Below are 16574 nucleotides of genomic sequence, written 5' to 3' on the forward strand. Positions count from 1 at the left end.
TGCCCTGAACAGTAGTACCCCTCAGACCCACACCTAACAAAAGCTCATAAACAAACTGTTGCCCGTAGAAGTCAGGCAAAGTCCTAACCTGGAGGGGCAGGGCTCAAGGCAAAGAGGATTGAGCTTTCCTCTGGGTGACAGCAATTCCTTCACATCAGTTCCCGGGGAAAGGGAAGGGTGAATTCCAACTTCAGTATCAAAAACACAGAGAAGGAAGGAAAGCTCAAAATACGATCACATATCCACGCCCCTCTCTAACCTCTGTATACATCTGAAAGGTCTACATAAGTAACAGCAAAACATCTAATTCAATCTGGAGGTTAACAGCTCTCCAGGTGAGGATTTTTTTCTTGTGGGGAGGAGAGAAGGTAGCAAAGAGAAGGAAAGCCCTCTCCATCTGAGATAGGTAATAGGGATCCCCAAACATACACAGTTCATATGCATTGCCGCAACAAAGACCCAGCTCAATGGAAACTCAGCCAATCTGACATGAAATGACCTACAGCTCATTAGCAAAGTGCCTTCCAAATCTCAAAATGCCCACACAAACAGCCACAAATATATTTGGTGCTATCTGGCCTCCATCTCAGCAGATGACGCCTTTCACCAAGAGCAGTAAGAAATATAAGCCTAGGATCAGCCCTTCCAGCTACTCTCCCCAAACCTCCAACAGAAGCGAGCACAGCAGAAAGCTCCAGGAACATGGTCTTACTTGAGAGAGAAGCCCATGTAGAAGCTTCAATAAAATAGTAAGAAGTCTCCTAATTGTGTTGTATTGGAAACAAACACCTGCTTTACCCAGAGCCCACTGTCTTTGCCCATGGCCCCAAGGATGCTCATGGTACAGTCTGGAAGCACTCACGTTCAGCTGATGCATATAGAGGGGACACCCTGCTGACACATTCCACCTGGATTCTTACCAAACCCACCCAAGAAAGAATTCCTTAATGAGTAACCAACCCAGCTGAAAATGATCTACTCATATGTGCTTTACTCAGCAGCTGGTCCTTCAGCCAGCACACAGATCTCTGAACTGTACTGCCTAGTCCCATCTGTACAGCAAAGCCTCCATATTCTTTTTATTACAGCAAGACTTGAAGGTACCAATTGACTTTGGGCTCCAATGTACTTGCCATTGATATAAAGCATCAATTCATTTAGAGTTATATTACAAAACAGAACGTGCTTTCAGGGTTTGGATAAATGGAAGCTTTCACCATAAACATGAGTTAGTCATTAGAAGCTCCAGGAGGTAATTTAAATTATCGCAGCCAGCACAAAAATAGTTTTCCTTTGGGAGCTGAAGTTGCAAAGCTGTAGTAAATCCAAGTGGCACAGTAAAACTTCTTATAAAAGTTTAAAATTAGTTGTGAAGCCCCAAATGGCCTTGCATATCATTTGATTCTGCTACCGTGGGCTAGCAAAAGGGAAATCACTCTTCACACTGTAAAAAAAACCACTAAAAAACTCTATCATCCTTCAGCTCCTAGGAGACAGAAGAGGTAGGCTTACATTTTGTGTCTCTATATATATGTGTAAAATACGTAGAAATAATAAATCTATAAATAAAATGTTAAACCCACAGAACTAACAATGACTTGTTCAACCCCACACAGTGCTGGGCAGCTATCAATCAGGCTTCAGAGCTCAAATTGGAGCATTGCAATCCAACGCTCTCTCCTGGCTGCTGCACCCCCACAGATAGGCTGTACCCACCCCCATTCCCAGAGTAAATTGCCCTCCACTGCTGAGAAGCACTCCTGCTATTCCAACACTGGTATTCACCACCAAAGCAAGAGACCCTAATTTAGCCCCGCACGGGCCTTCTGCAAACTGCTAATCCCCCCTCCACAGCTGCTTCTCAAATGTACGGGCATGAGCAAACCATAAACGATTTATGGCGCGTGGCAGGAAGGCTCCTGGCTCCCTGCGTAGGCGGGGCTTTGGGACAAGATCATGCTTGGACTAATGTTTATATTGCGAGTTGTCAGTCAGGCAGTAAATCACCTCTGGAGCTGCACAATAATACAGCCCCATCCAGCTGGGGCCTTGATGACACTGAATTCTGTTCTAGCTATTTCACTTACACCTGGGAACCTATTTGCAAAGGCATCATCTAATCATGGAAAAAATAAATATGCTTATAAGTAGAATCTACCAAAATTCTGCAGCCCAGAAAGGGTGATTTGCTTTCAGGAATCAAACCAAACTGGTACGAGACGTGTGCCAAAAATGACTCTCCACATCAGTCATAGAAGAAATTGGATTGAGTGCCTACACAAACATCTAATAACAGAGTGTATCTCTAGCAAAATGCAGTTACCTGAGACAACCCTTCTGAGCAAAGTTTTCATCTCCCACTATCCACATAACTGTAGTGTAAGCGATGCTTAAATTTTAAAAGTGAAATAAAGATATTTTGCATACTTTAGTGCACAAGACACTTTCTGCTCAGAAAAATAAATGCACTTAAAAGCAGGATGTAAGCTTGAAGTCTATTCTCAAGAAAGGTTACTTAAAACAACTTAATTTTAAGCACAAACATCCTGTCATTTTCCACTTTTTTTCCCCCACTTGAAAATGCTTTTCATACAATACACTGAGTGAGAATCTCCCACCGATAAAAGAGAAGGGAGAAGAGTTCTCCATAATGAAAAAATTATAAATAAAATACTCAAGGGGAAAAAAACCCAGAACAGTAGCTTTAACTGCAATCACTATTCAGTTGTGAGAGACCAGATTTCAACTCATCTCCCTAGAATATTTTTAATCTTCCTGCTGGGCAGCAGCAGAGTCATCACTAATGAACACTAAAGCTGCAGGAAGAAATCTGATGCAGGAGACAGAGCAGCAAGGCATCTTTGAGAACTGCAGAGAGCTTGTGAAGTAAGACATATGCAGGTCCAAAACCAGTTACTCTAAGTAGCATATGCCAAAATAATGGTCAAAAACCTTACAGCCACAACAATTATCTAATTATTACCTTGGGAAAATAACTTATATTCTTTTGAAACAAATGCTATAAAGTAAAACTTGCCTAAGGTTTTTTTATGAGTCTATGTGTAATTCCTCAATAGTTAGAGAGACTACCTTATCTGTCCCTTTTGATTTCAGAACCAGTTGTGCATGAGTGTTACATTAACACAGCTGGACAACTGAGACTGTAACACAAGAGTAAGAAAATCCAGTTATAATTCCTATAACATTCCCAATACAAATACAGAACTCAACCAAAGACATAGAAGTTGCTGTGGGACTTCCAGGTCTGAATTTGCTAACCCTTAAAAAATCAAAAATTTAAACCAGTTCTCTCTTGCCACCAGAAGCTGGTCAGATGCTTTCTGCCTAAAAATCAGTCTAAGCCTTGCAGGAAAACTTACTTTCCAATCCTGACCATTTCACTTTAACAGCAATACAAAACTTCCGTGAAAGTCAGTAACTGTTTATTCTCAGCTGTTAGCCCTGCCACAAAAGGGTTAAGGTCATGTGCCCTAAAGCATATGTTGTTCCCAAAGAAGCCCATAGGGCCCATACCAGGATCTTGTGCTGCTGTCTTTGCAAATACACAGACTCTTTCCTTCAGCTCCCCTTGCATTTAGGCAAACATTACAAACACACAGCTTTTTCATATACATATTTTCATGCCACTGCCACCTATCTTTATTAGCCTATACATCAAATTGAATTTATACCTACTTGCAGCACTGATGATTCTCCTGATCCTCAACAGATTGGACATGAGCACAGGACACAAACTGTCTTCACAGACATTAGTACATTGAGGCTCATGCTACAACATACCAGAACTCACTTGAACAGCCTTAAAGCCCTGCCTTTCAGACACCTTACAGACCAAAGTCCACACCAAGACTGCAACGTGGAGAGGCCAAACTCCACACATTCTTTCCCCTCTTATAAACAAAGGGAAGAAGCAGCAAGTGCTCTGCCTGACCACTCAGCATGAAATGACAATAGCTGCAGTCTCCATGTTTATCATAAGACAGTCCTCCTCTAGGAACCACACTATCTTTCCACAGACCCTGCTCTTCACCAGCTTAAAATCCTCAACTACCAGGACTAATCAGAGCAGCTGCAGTGCTTTGTGGATTTGTTCTTTGGTTGGTGATTTGTTGGGCTTTTTTTTCCCCTAATGCAGTTACCACAAAAAGCAAGGTCAGTGAGCAACCTAACATAGCACGTAAGTGATTCAATACCTTGCCCCTGACATAGACCAATACATTAAGGTGGTTTAGTAGCTGGAGCAAGAAGCCTCAGTGACAATTATGGAACACACTGCCATTTCTTCAAAATGTTAAGAGATTGGATTAGGTCTGAAAAATATACCTTCTAAAACAAGTTCTTTAACTACAGCAAGTCTGAACATTTCCACTCCTAAGTGCTTGATCTTTCTGAATCCCGCTCAGCTCTTAGCCTCAGCGCTATTATGTGGTAGTGAATTTCCACAGATTAGACATCATGTGAAAATACTTTAAAATCATTATTCAGTTTGATGCCTATCAGTTTCACTGAATTGCATTCACCTCAACTGAAGAATACATTCCAGCTCCTTTACCCCTGCACAGCAGTCTTCCTTAGGCTTGGCACCCAGCATTGTTGAAAAGCAGAGGAAAACTGAGCCCACCCAAGTGATGCTTATACTGCATTCCAACCATTGCAAAGCTATTCTCACACTCCTACATGGTTTTCCACGCCATTTCCTTCCTAAGAGCAGCTTGTCCCAGGAGGACACTCCAGAGAGGCTGGCTCATGTCATTCCAACTACGAAACATCCTGCAAGCTGCTGCTTTTGGCCCTCTCTGGCTGAGCATACTTGGAATAAAACCATACATGAACATCCTGACAATGAAGAGCACGGTTTCTGAGAATGGAACAAACAACTAAGAGAAAACTATCCCAGAAGTCAAAAATATTCAGGCAAGGTTAGATGTGAGCAAAACAAGCAAACAGCTCCTGGGAAGGCAAAAACGTGAGGTCTCAGAGTGCCCACTTGCCTTGAACAAGGCAGGGCCTGACTTGCACTCCACAGCAACTTCACCATGCCACAGAATACACAGGACAATGGATCACACAGGGGTCTGCTTCATTCTGAAGTCAGAGCTTGAAATACCCTTCTCACTTCTCCTCCACTGAGCTTTACTAAAGCATTCAACACCACAGTATCTAAGCATCTACACACTTATGGGTTCATCCTCGAATCCCTAGTAAGACTGGTGATAGTCTTTTCCAAGCAAAGAATGAAGAGTAAGAAAAGTAATGATCTGAACACAATAAGTCTGTAGCAGAAATGAGGTATCTTTCTGACCATAACATCGCCCTTCCCCTCCAACCAGCTGTAAAGGTATTTCAACTTTAAAAAGTAACATTCTTCCTACTACAGTTACAGACTCAGCCAATCTAGATCTAAGGAAAAGCCCTCAGGTAGGGGAACTGGCAGGGAAACAGGATGGATGATTCCATGCCCTAAGGCATTTGTCCTGTTTGCATAGGTTACACACATAGTTCCTCTGCAGTCCTGCGTAAAAGAATCTCAGAGAGCATGGTATTTACCTGTGATCTGAAATACACACAGCTGGCTTGAATGCCAACAAGCACTCTCTCTCCACAGCTCAGGGTGTCATACAGAAAGGAGATACCTTGCCAACCAAAAACCCTCTAGCAAGGAGATGAATATACCCAGTTTCAGGACCTTAAATTTACTCTCAAAGCATTAATCAAGTCAAATGGTCAAGAAAATCTGCTCTATTATGAGAATTCCAGGTCCTGACAAGCCCAGTAAAAGAAGCAAGATGAATCAAAATGGTGTCAAGCCAGATCCTCATTTATTAGCAGAGGAATCCTACCCTCAATGTCCATCACATGCAGGCTCATTTGAGACCTCTACATGTTGCACTTCCCCCAGCAACACGTAAGGCATAGAGTTCTGTTGTCACTCTGTGCTGGAGAAGCGAGGCCCATGACAACAAATACATAATACAGTAAATTAGTCAGGACATAACCTCCAGAACTGCTTCTTGGGTCTACACTGTAGATGTGGTGACACATGGAAACCTCAGAATCCAGTTTTCAGTGGATTCTCCATAAAACATGGCAGACATTTTAAGAAGTTAGGGAGCTCACCTTCAGAAAAACCATCAGGCTCTAAGACTCACAAGCATCTAATCAACTACCAAAAAATACAGTTACATTTTACTAAAACTTGTTTTCTTTGCTACCTCTCAAATAGCTTGGCTTTCTTCGCCTTTTTAAAAAATTTTATATGCCACAGCAGCTGCCACAAGCCCTTTTTCCAAGCCAGCTCTGATATCATTCAGACCAGCAAGCCAAACAAAAATCATTTGTCCATCTGACTTGATTTGCTTTGCTCTGAGACAAGAAGCAGGCAGACTTGCAGAAGACTACACCTTCTTCAAGGCTTTAGCCTATCTCCCTGACAAGCTATACCATGACTGTATTTAGGGTGGATAGCAGAGATAAGAACTGAGGGTTTGTTGGCTGCAAAGCAAGCGACTTAGCAGCAGCCAACAAACAACTTGAAACAGAGTGGAAAAGCACGCAAGGTCATCTTTAGTTCAGAAAGCTGGTTTGGAGAGTGAAGAGGCAACAGGTCTTGGCAAGTAACTCATCCCCTCTTGACCCAGTGCCTTGTTAATATTAAAGATGAAGATAACCATGGGCTGCCCTTTGGAACTCCACTGGCCCTGCTGAAATGCATTCACAGGATTCCAAGAGCACTGGGTGCCTGGGAAGGAATGAAAAACTCCTCTTGATACCACAGCTAAGACCTGGTAGCTGAAGTGCTGATTTAACACCCAGAAGCTAAAACACACTGTATGCAAAGCACTGCTGGGATGGATATAGGTGCTTTCTGCAGTGATCCACTGGGAAGTGAAGAAGAGAGCAAGGAGTTGTTATAAAGGTGATCTGACAGTGTACAATCAAAAACCAGCTGCTGGGTACCAAACAGCTGCTCCTCTAAACTGGATCTCAACAGTGAGCTCAGGTACATCTGCACCACCCATCACAGGAACAGCTAAAATTTGTGTGGAAACAAATAACCTGACAGAACAGAGGGCCACCAGAACCACCTAACTTTGACACTGCCATTATTGCAAGAGCAGGATCACCAGAAAGGATTTCATCTGGATTATGGCTGGGCAGATCCCTTGTGAATGATACAGACAGCATGGCTACTTTGGCACTGATAGAGCACATTAAAGATTGCTTTCCCAGATGGCATGTCAAGAGCACTGGCTTACATCTTTAACTGAACCTTTCTTTCCAGAAGCTCTTGCTGAATTTCTCAGGGTCACTCCCATTTCACTGACACCCCTGGCCTCTCAATTCTGGCAATACAGGCCTACTATGATGCAGAGAACACCACAAAGAAGGCCACTGTTTCAGGTATGTGGTTTACATGTTCTCAAAAATTCAGGTAGTGATACAAAAAGAACACAGTCTGACTCAGCATTAGATCATTCCTGGCTTTCTTACCTGCTCTCTGAAGATTCAGTGAGGATTCATGGCTTCATTTTATATAGGCCCTTTATCCCAATTCCTTCTCCAAATCTGTAAAACAGAAATGCATAGCTCTGAAAAGTTTTCACTGGCACAGAACTATCTTCCTGTGATGGATGATTCTTTTCAGTGGACAAGATCCACCTGGCATCTCTCAGATCTAGGTCATTCTCAGCCTTGGCAGATTTGTGTATCATTTCCACACCCTGATGCCTACCAATGCAACCTCATGCACACCCAAAAATCTGTGTATTAGCACTCAGCCCTTTACTCTGCTCTAGGCAGAGTGCTCAAGCTCAGAGCCAGAAGCAGTACAGCATTTACTATTCATCTGTTTTCCTTTAAAGTCTCCCCATGTTCCCAGAGGCTGCACACTGGTTCTACAGGGGGAAGCACCCCTTGCACTAGAGAGGATGTCTAGGCTGGCAGAGAATTTCCCATTAACCCTTGCAGAGTCTGACACCAGAGGAATGCTGATTCTTCCCTTCCAACCCGGCCTCTGCCAGTTACACTCCGGCTCTTTAACACACCTGCTGGCCCAGACTTGTTCTGCTTTGCAGCTCCTACTCCCTGCAGAGATGTTGCTTTTTCATTCCCCACACCACCTAACTCTCCATCACTCAGAAACAGCTATACTCTGCATGCACCAGGTTCTGCCTGCCGATCCCGTGCTTGCGCTGCTCCCTGACACGGGTCTCTTCCCGGGAGGAAGGGCTCCGTAACGCCCTGATGGCTGAGGCAGTGGCATCACCACCCTTCCCCACGGAGCCCGTCCCTTCCCTGGGGCCTCGCCGTCCCCCCGCACCCGGCCCCCGCCCGGCCACGGTGCGACCCGCCCGAACCCGCTGTCTTCGGGGAACTCTACAATTCCTCGCCACACACGTGGACAGAAAGGCCCACCCCGCTCGCTGGGCACCGTCCGAAGCCCGCAGAGGCCCAGGAGCGCAGGGGGCCCCGCCCGGGGCTTCATCCCCAGCCGGTCGCGCTCCCCGCTCCCCGCCCCCGGAGCCCCAGCCCGGCTCTGACCCGGTCGGGCTCGGCTCCACCAGGGGTCCCAGTGACTTTGCGGCCGGTTCGGCCTCGGTTCGGCTCCGCCTCGGGCCCGCTCCAAACTTTGCCCCCGCCCGGCCCCGGCCCCGCTCTCTCGCCTCAGGCCGCCATTTTGCCGCGGGGCACGCCGGGTAATCCGGCGGAATCCCCACGTCGCGGCGCGGCTGCGTCATCGGACGGCACGCGCGGGGGGCGGGGCGGGGCGGGGCGGTCCTGGCAGCGCGAGGGGCGGTGGGACGGGACGGGACGGGACGGGAGCTGAGCTGAGCTGAGCTGAGCTGAGCTGAGCTGAGCTGAGCTGAGCTGTCGCCGTCAGTGCCGGGAGCCGGGAACCGCTCCTGCCCTTTCCCGCCTGCCCCGGGACCCGGGAACATCCTGAGAGGCGGCGGGATGGGAGCTGGGAACCGCTCCTGCCCCTTCCCGCCTGCCCCGAGAACTGGGAACACCCTGAGGGGCGGTGGGACGGGTACTGCTGCTGTCAGTGCCGGGGCCCGGGAACCGGGACCCGCTCCTGCCCCTTCCCACCTGCCCCGGGACCTGGGAACACTGAGGGGCGGCGGGATGGGAACCAGGACCCGCTCCTGCCTCTTCCCGCCTGCCCCGGGAACTGGGAACACCCTGAGGGGCGGCGGGACGGGAGCTGTCGCTGTCAGTGCCGGGGGCCGGGAACTGCTCCTGCCCCTTCCTAAGTGTCCCGAGAAACGACCCGACGGCCTGGGGCGTATCCCAGCCTGTCGCTAGGGAAATAGAAACCCAGTCTTGGGAGCAGGTGGAGAGGGAGGCAGAAAGGTGGAGTAGTAAATGGAGATACCCACCTGAAACGCCCCAAGGACAACTGCCTGCTTCTTAAAGGAGAGGTGCTGAGGACAGCGTGTGCCAGGCAAGAGCTAGTGACACAATTTGTGAATGTGCTTTGGAATTTATTTGCAAAATCTTCCACTGTGTTGTTCTAATCTTGGGTCTTTGAAAACTCAGTACATTTTAATTTCTAACCAAATCATCCCATTTATTCAACTCTGAGCGCAGACAGGTACTTTTTCCATTGCTTTTCATGCCCAGTCTGTAGACTTACTCACCCACTGCTTCCATTTCCTGTTATCCTTTCTTTCACAAACATCTCATGAATTGATGATTCACACAGTAAACAATGGAGCCTAGTTCTGAGGACATTTGCCCGGTTCAGAAAAGTCCTGATAGAACTTACATGATGTTCTTCAGGGTACTGCTACATTTACAAAGCCTTCAGATTTACATTCAGGTAGTACCAGGCTCACAGTACTGCAAACTCTGCCCAAATGGTCTCCTCTCTTACACAATAAAAGACAGGTGCTCAGCAGGACCCCAATTCCATGACCTTGGGAATATTGTCCAAAAACGTCTGCACCACACCGCGCGTCAGCCAGGGATATTTCAAGAGAGCCTTCGGTACTTGTGCCCCCATAAATTCTCCAAATCCTCCCTGTGCTGGAGTCAGATAACAAGCAGAAGGACAATGGCTCCAAGAATCCAGGCTGCCCATCTGCTCTGCACTTCCAGATTCTTGCTTCCACAGCGCCAGCTGATGAAATTTTCATAGCTGATGAGGTTTCTCATTTCCACCGGGCCTTGCTGCCCTGGAGCCTTCACAGCTGTGGTCTGTTCAGGTTTCCGTGGGTGAGCACTGATGGCAGCAATGATTAGAGTACTTTGCTCTCTTTTAGTGATTTGTCAGAGTAGGATCTTCAAACTTTTGGCAAGTCTAGGTGAAATAATCCCTGAATGATGAAGAGAGGCTGATTTTCAGATGGTCTTGTCATTGACTGCTTCCATTAAACTCAACTCTTCTCAAAATCAGATGTCAAGGTCAGACCACCAAAGGGAGACAGGAACTCGACTTGGGCAGGCTGAGCACCAGTCACCTGCTCTGAGCACCAAAAAACACTCTTCCCTCAGATCCCAAAGGCCTTGGTTCCCAGTCCTGCTTCCTCTGCACATACATCCGCCTTGCCTTTCCCCATTTCCGGTATGCCTGTGAGCTGGACTCAGCACTGCCCTGAGCCTAGAGCTGTGACATGATGCAGAAGCATGACGCTGGGTTACATTAGATTCATTTGTACAACACCATTAATACCAAAGTGCAGCTCCCTGCTAGAGCCAGTTGCTCGCTAAAGCCTCTGAAGTTCAATTAACAAGCACCAGGTAATCTAACACTTGACTCCCAATAATCCTTTTATTTTAAGGGGCCTCTGGCGGATGTAAAGCCCTCAGCAAACAGTCCTGGAAGTACATTTGAGATTCTCTCAAATACCAGCTGAATTTATGACCCTTAGTGAAGAGCAGGGAGGAATCTCTTCAAAATACTTTCCAGCTGGCAGCACTTTATATAGACCCTTGTAACTGAATAAAATGAACCCCTGGAGGGGCAGGTGCCACCCTGTGGAAGGACAAATCCCTCTGAAGTGCCTATGGTCTTGGCTAGTGAAAAAGGAGATGCCAGAAATAATGTCTCCCCACCAGAAGAAGGCAGTGCAGGCTTGGTCCTCTCAAGTTTTCCATCAAACCTGGTCAAGTGAGGAAGATGGCAGGTGCTGGACAGCCCCTTGGTGGCTGACTTGGAGGCTGTCACCTGCCTGAGAGTTGCAGTGGTGAAGGGACCCCTATGAAACACTTGCCTCCTCAGCTACTTCTCTAACTCCAGTTGCACAGAGGATTCCCCAGTAGACATCAGCTGGGAAAGCCTCATAGGCAAAAGATGTTTCTTGGATGGATGAGCCCACCAAAAGGCCAGAGACTTAGTTTAAGCAGAGTTTTCACTCTGGGATAGGCCAATACAAGAGGAGCTCAGCACCCAAAACTAACAGCATTTCAGGAACAATAAGATCAGTGAAATACTGCCAGCCTGTGACAGTCAAACAAGTCTGTGGATGCCGAATTGGACAGCCAAACACATTCTGCCAGTATGCCTGGAGCATACACCTACCAGACAAATACAGCCAACCCGCCAATAAAACAGTTGCTAAAAACATACCCACGTGTATAGTTCAGGCCATCCCACCACGTAAGAGTGAGGGCTGGGACTCAATTTTGAGTTTAATAGAGATTCAACCCTCAAAAAACCACTGGAGTCTTTTCACAAGCAAACACGTTCCCCAGCATCAGTGCCTGAAGAACAAAAGTGTGCTGACCCAACCCAACCCAAAATGCTGTTTGTCTTATGGGACTGCCCAAGGCACCCACTGTGGCTGGGATGTAGCTGTGCTGGGCACTGCACAGAAAGACAAGCAGACACAATATCCTGCCCTCAAGGCTTGAATCTCTGAATCTTTTGAATCTCTCTCAAAGCACCTCTGTGAATATGAAACGGAAGATGAAGGCAGAACTGGGGAGCAATGACAAAAATCCACCATTGCAGCACCCGGGTGCTTGGCACAGCTCAGTGGTTTCATGCCATCACAGGTTAGAGCAGAGCACGAAGCTCACACTGGTATTTCAGACATACATAGGGGCACTTTCCCCCAGCCTCTGTGCTTGAAGGATACGCTGCCCATCAACACTTGCCCATTACAATTGCTGCCTATGCAAGTCTTCTATATATTTATAAAGGCGTGTGTATAAAAATAGAATTAAATAAATATATATCAGTGACCCCTACTGGCCATTTCTAACTAGCCACAAGAAGCCTCAGTGAGCTCTTGCTGAGGTGCAGTATTTCAATGTGAGGCACAGAGCGCAGAGCCTGGCAGTGGTGTGTTCGTGCTCTCTGCACTCACTTTGTGCTGGCTGCATCACTCCTGGGGGCAGACAGCTGAAATTGGGATTTTCTGACCTCAAGTATTTGTTTGTGGCATCCCACTCATTTCTCTGCTCACCGCCAGCTCCATGCCACGATCCCAGCTCTCGCACCGAGACCTGTACAGGTGCCTCCAACTCTTACTCTGCACAGTTGCAGGGCTCTGCAAGGGAACAGGTATTGGGCTGTGACCTTATTCAGGGTATTTTTTCCAAAAAAACTCAGTTCCCAGCTGGAACCCACACCACAGCTCCTCGAGGTCAGCTCCCTACAGAAGGAGCTGCCCAACACTGCACAGTTTCTCCTCCTGGCAGCCTCACCTTAGCCTCACCAAAGCTCACTGTAAATTCTTCACCCCACTGGGTGCTAAATCCAGCATGAGTGCTGCTGTGCAGCAGAGACTGAAGGGCCCTCCTGGATCAGTGATTTACTTTGGTGAAGGAGTGGAGAGAATGTGCCTGACAGGCAGGATGGCTGCTCCAATGCAAGGCAAAACCCTGTGGGAAGCAAAGGCTGGAGTCACTGTGTCAGCCTCAGACCAAGACTCAAGGGGCTCTGCCTCCCTTCCCCTTCGTCAAAACTTGTTTAGCTTGTCATGCTAATAAAGTGTTTGAAATGAACTGAGTTAAAAGTATGTGGAGAGGAAGGGGGAGGATGCCTCCTGGAGCGTATGGGGAGGTGGCAGAGGGCTAGGTGTAACACCAGCTCTCCTTGGTGTGTGCAGGCAGACAGGGCTTCATCCAGGTTTGGGCACAGTGCTTGCCACGTGCAAGGGGAGGACACTCCACACAGGAGTGCAGAGGTTGGCACTTCACCACGGAACACAAATGGGGAGGGCTTGATCCCCCAAGCCCTCTGAGGCAGAGCAGGGACTCGTGGACTCTATCATGTAGACACACATGGCTGTGTGTTGTCTCTCAAAAAACCCTTCTGTGTGGCTAGCATGCGCCTCCAACTCACAGAGACTTTTTTTTTTTTCATGAAATCTGCAGCACTGCTCTCCCCGTGGAGCTCTTGCTGTTTATAGGGACGGGTCCAGGCAGGCCAGGGAGGAATTACCTTTCCCTAGGACACGCTTGGTGCTTGGCTGAGCACACCGCTTCTCGCTTCACGGGAGCTGCTGAAGGCCAAGGAGACAGTCAGTCTACAATTAGCCTCCCTCCCAACACTCGTCCACATCCCCTGGGGCTGCTAATTATGGACTCCTCTGCAGCCAGGGTTCAAGTCTTTCTAAGCACAGGCCACAGTTTCATGAAATGACCTTGACATTCTCTGCAACAGGCTCTCCTGCCAGGTTTCACTGCAAACACCAAGATATGCCATCCCCTGTAAACACCCAGGAGCAAGCTCAGGAGCAAGCACCAAGAAAGCACAAAAGATTTGCTTCAAGAGTCTTCCATTAAATGCTTGCGTGCTCCTGGTGAGATTAAGAGGTTTCATTGCTAGAGCTGCCAGCTGGAAAGGCAAAGGGAGACTGCATAGCTGGAGATGGGCTTTGAGGCACCCATGGGTGTGTGCCAGCAAAGGGAAAGCCTGGCAGACATCTCCTTCCCACTCCAGCCCTTCCAGAGCTCCTCCTGGCAGCAGGAGGCAGGTGGGGGGAACGTGTACACCCCCTGAATCAGTGCCCTTGGGAGAGCCCTGACATTACCTATTGTACATGCACCCAGAAGGAAGCCAGAAATCACAGGGCAAAACAAGATCCTATACCTTCTCATGAACTCCTGAGGGTTTTTTGAAGGGGGTTTACTCAGCCTTTTGAGCTGTGGGGACACAGGTAAAACCTCTTTTCTCTAACTGCCCGCCATACATACATCACTCTCCTTTCCCCCCTCTTCAAGTCTAGGTACTTTTCTTCTAGTATTTATTCTTTCTTTTAAATTTTTTTCCCCTGGTACCTTTATCTTGTCTTGGATTGAAGTACTGAGGGTGGATTTGAGGAATCTGTATCTCAAAATAATGTGTGACTTAAGCTTACTTTTGCTGCTCCTCACAGCAGGTTTGAAGGCTGTAGGGTACTGAACTCAGGTCCATCACAGTGACACATGCGTTCTCCCACATTCAGAGGATCTGTTTCAGTGGAGCAGTCCAGCAGGCAGTCAGATTTTAGTCAGTCCCAACAGAGCAGCTGCCTGGAGGCCAGTGGAGAGTGCAGACCACCCCTCAGGAAGCAGCAGCCCTGGTGATGAGAACTCCCTGCATCTGGCTCTGGGAGGAGGAGAAGCAAGCTGATGATCAGAAGCTTGGATGGAGGCTGACACTTGGCTTGGAGCAGCTGGGAATCACCTCTCCAGGACATCTCACAGGCACCACCAGGGCATCCACAGAGTTCATCCTGCCTCGGCCTTGCTAATGGTAAATGTGTGCACTGGGTATGTATGGATGATACCTACCCATGCCAGCATCCTTTGTCTCCCAGGACTGGGCCTGCATGGCTCAGGGAAAGGTACAAACATTGCCCTGCACAAAATTACTGCAGAATGTGCCCTTGTGGAAAGCTGCTCCTTATACCATCACCTAGAACTCGTCTTCAATGCCCTGGAGCAAGAGGGTTTATAGCTCTTTGGAGTTCATTCCTTTTTATTCTCATTGTCTATATAAATATCTAGTCAGGTTTTTTTAATGAATGCCTTTTCTTCTTACCCAGTGGCAATGAGTTCACTGGATCATCAGTGTTTAGGATGAAAGTAATTCTCCCTGTCATTCATTCAGATTGCACTTTTTTTCTCATTTTGCCTTATATCCTGGCAGGTCACAAAAGGAGGAAATAAAAGAAGCTCATGCCAAGTCTAGGCAGTGTTCCCAGATACTCTGGGGTCACAAAGACTGTGATATTGGACTTGGGCAGCATTTCTGGAGGCTTTGGGCAAATACAAAATACATCTTGGGGTAACCCAGGATGGCTACTCTTAGTGCAGTACTGGAACATAGGAAGGTGAAACCAAGGGCAGCTCCCATTCCCTGAGGCATCCCTTGCACAGCCACCAGGCCAGGGGAATTTGGTACCTCCTAATGGCATTTCTGGTGGTCTCAGCCTAGGAAGATTTGAAGAGTTTTTAGAGGCTTAAGAGCACTTTTGCCACCAGAGAGCAAAACTTGGGGCAAGGTAACACCAGGTAGAGTCACCAAGACCACAGCTTGTTCTTTTCTCCATCATTCCCCAGATATGCCATCAGTTCCACTGTTGAGTTCATGCATCACTGTCTGCCAGCCTGGCCATGCTCCACAGTGTGGCAGAGCATCAAGATGGTGCAAATAGCGAGAAAAGAGCCAGGAGGTTTTCTACCTTTAACTCCCACCCCCTCCCTGCTTCTCTTTTGCCTGCCCCCTCCACTTCCCCGCTGAAGGCACAAACACCTACTGCCCATGGAAGCTATTCCTAAGCAATCCCGGGCATCTGGGGAATGAGGCTCTGAACAAGTATCAGAGCGTGTGTGTGCAGAGAGTGCACACACATGCACACACACACACACATGCACAGCCACGGTGCTGCTGCAAAGTCAAATATAGACCTCGTGGAAGGGAAACAATGGCTGGGGTTGGGTTACATGGCTGTAGGGCCAGCGAGCTGCTGTTTGTTGTGGGCTGGGGTGGAATTGGAAAAGCAAGGGGGGTGGGATGGGGGAGAACATTTGTTTTAACCTAGAGACCCTGGGCTGGTGCTGTGCGTAGGGCGGAGAGGGTGACCCAGAGCAAGAGCTGAAGAGGATGATCATTTGAGTTGGCAGCTCAGAGGTGTTTGCAGTCTTTCTCCAGCTTCTTTGTGCTGTTTTTCTGCCTTTCTTGAGGAATTAAAGTGAGCAGGAAGGGGTGAATTTCTCTGGGCTTCTGCACAGGGAAGAGTTTCTGCTCTGGAGAAGGCTTCTTTGTGAAGAAGAGGCAACATTATCTGTTTTCTCAGCCCATCTGCTTCTTGTCCCTGATGTCTGGCTGCCTCCAAGGTGCAAGTTCCAGACTCCGGAAGAAAGGGAAGCAGCTTCAGCTGGTTTTGACAGGTAATTCCTCCCTCTGTCTGTGAGTGGTGACCGTGTGTTGGGATGATGGTGGGGGAGGGAGTCTTCATCTAGCATGCATTGGAGGGAAAACCATGACAAGAGGTTGCTCCAGTTCCCACTCCAGGTCCCTGCTTTGTGGGATTTCCTTCACTGGAGGGAAAAGCCATGGAGGGACTCTTATGGCTAGGAAAAAATCCTTCCTAATTCTGATCCAGCAGCTGTTC

At 47.8% G+C, this 16574-nt stretch overlaps 1 protein-coding gene across 2 annotated transcripts in view; it reads right to left on the reverse strand.

Moving 5' to 3' along the window:
- TJAP1 (tight junction associated protein 1) overlaps positions 1 to 8744 on the reverse strand; it is a 40228-nt gene extending 31484 nt beyond the window's left edge. For both annotated transcript variants that reach the window (XM_054628657.2, XM_077175695.1), the window contains exons 1-2: positions 8563 to 8744; positions 7513 to 7587 (exon numbers count right to left, since the gene is read on the reverse strand). The gene's annotated coding sequence lies outside the window, so the exon portion shown is untranslated. The remainder of the gene's footprint in view (positions 1 to 7512; positions 7588 to 8562) is intronic.
- Between the last annotated feature and the right edge of the window lie 7830 nt (positions 8745 to 16574).

The sequence above is a fragment of the Agelaius phoeniceus genome, chromosome 3 (assembly GCF_051311805.1).
Source record: "Agelaius phoeniceus isolate bAgePho1 chromosome 3, bAgePho1.hap1, whole genome shotgun sequence".
Classification (NCBI taxonomy): Eukaryota; Metazoa; Chordata; class Aves; order Passeriformes; family Icteridae; genus Agelaius; species Agelaius phoeniceus.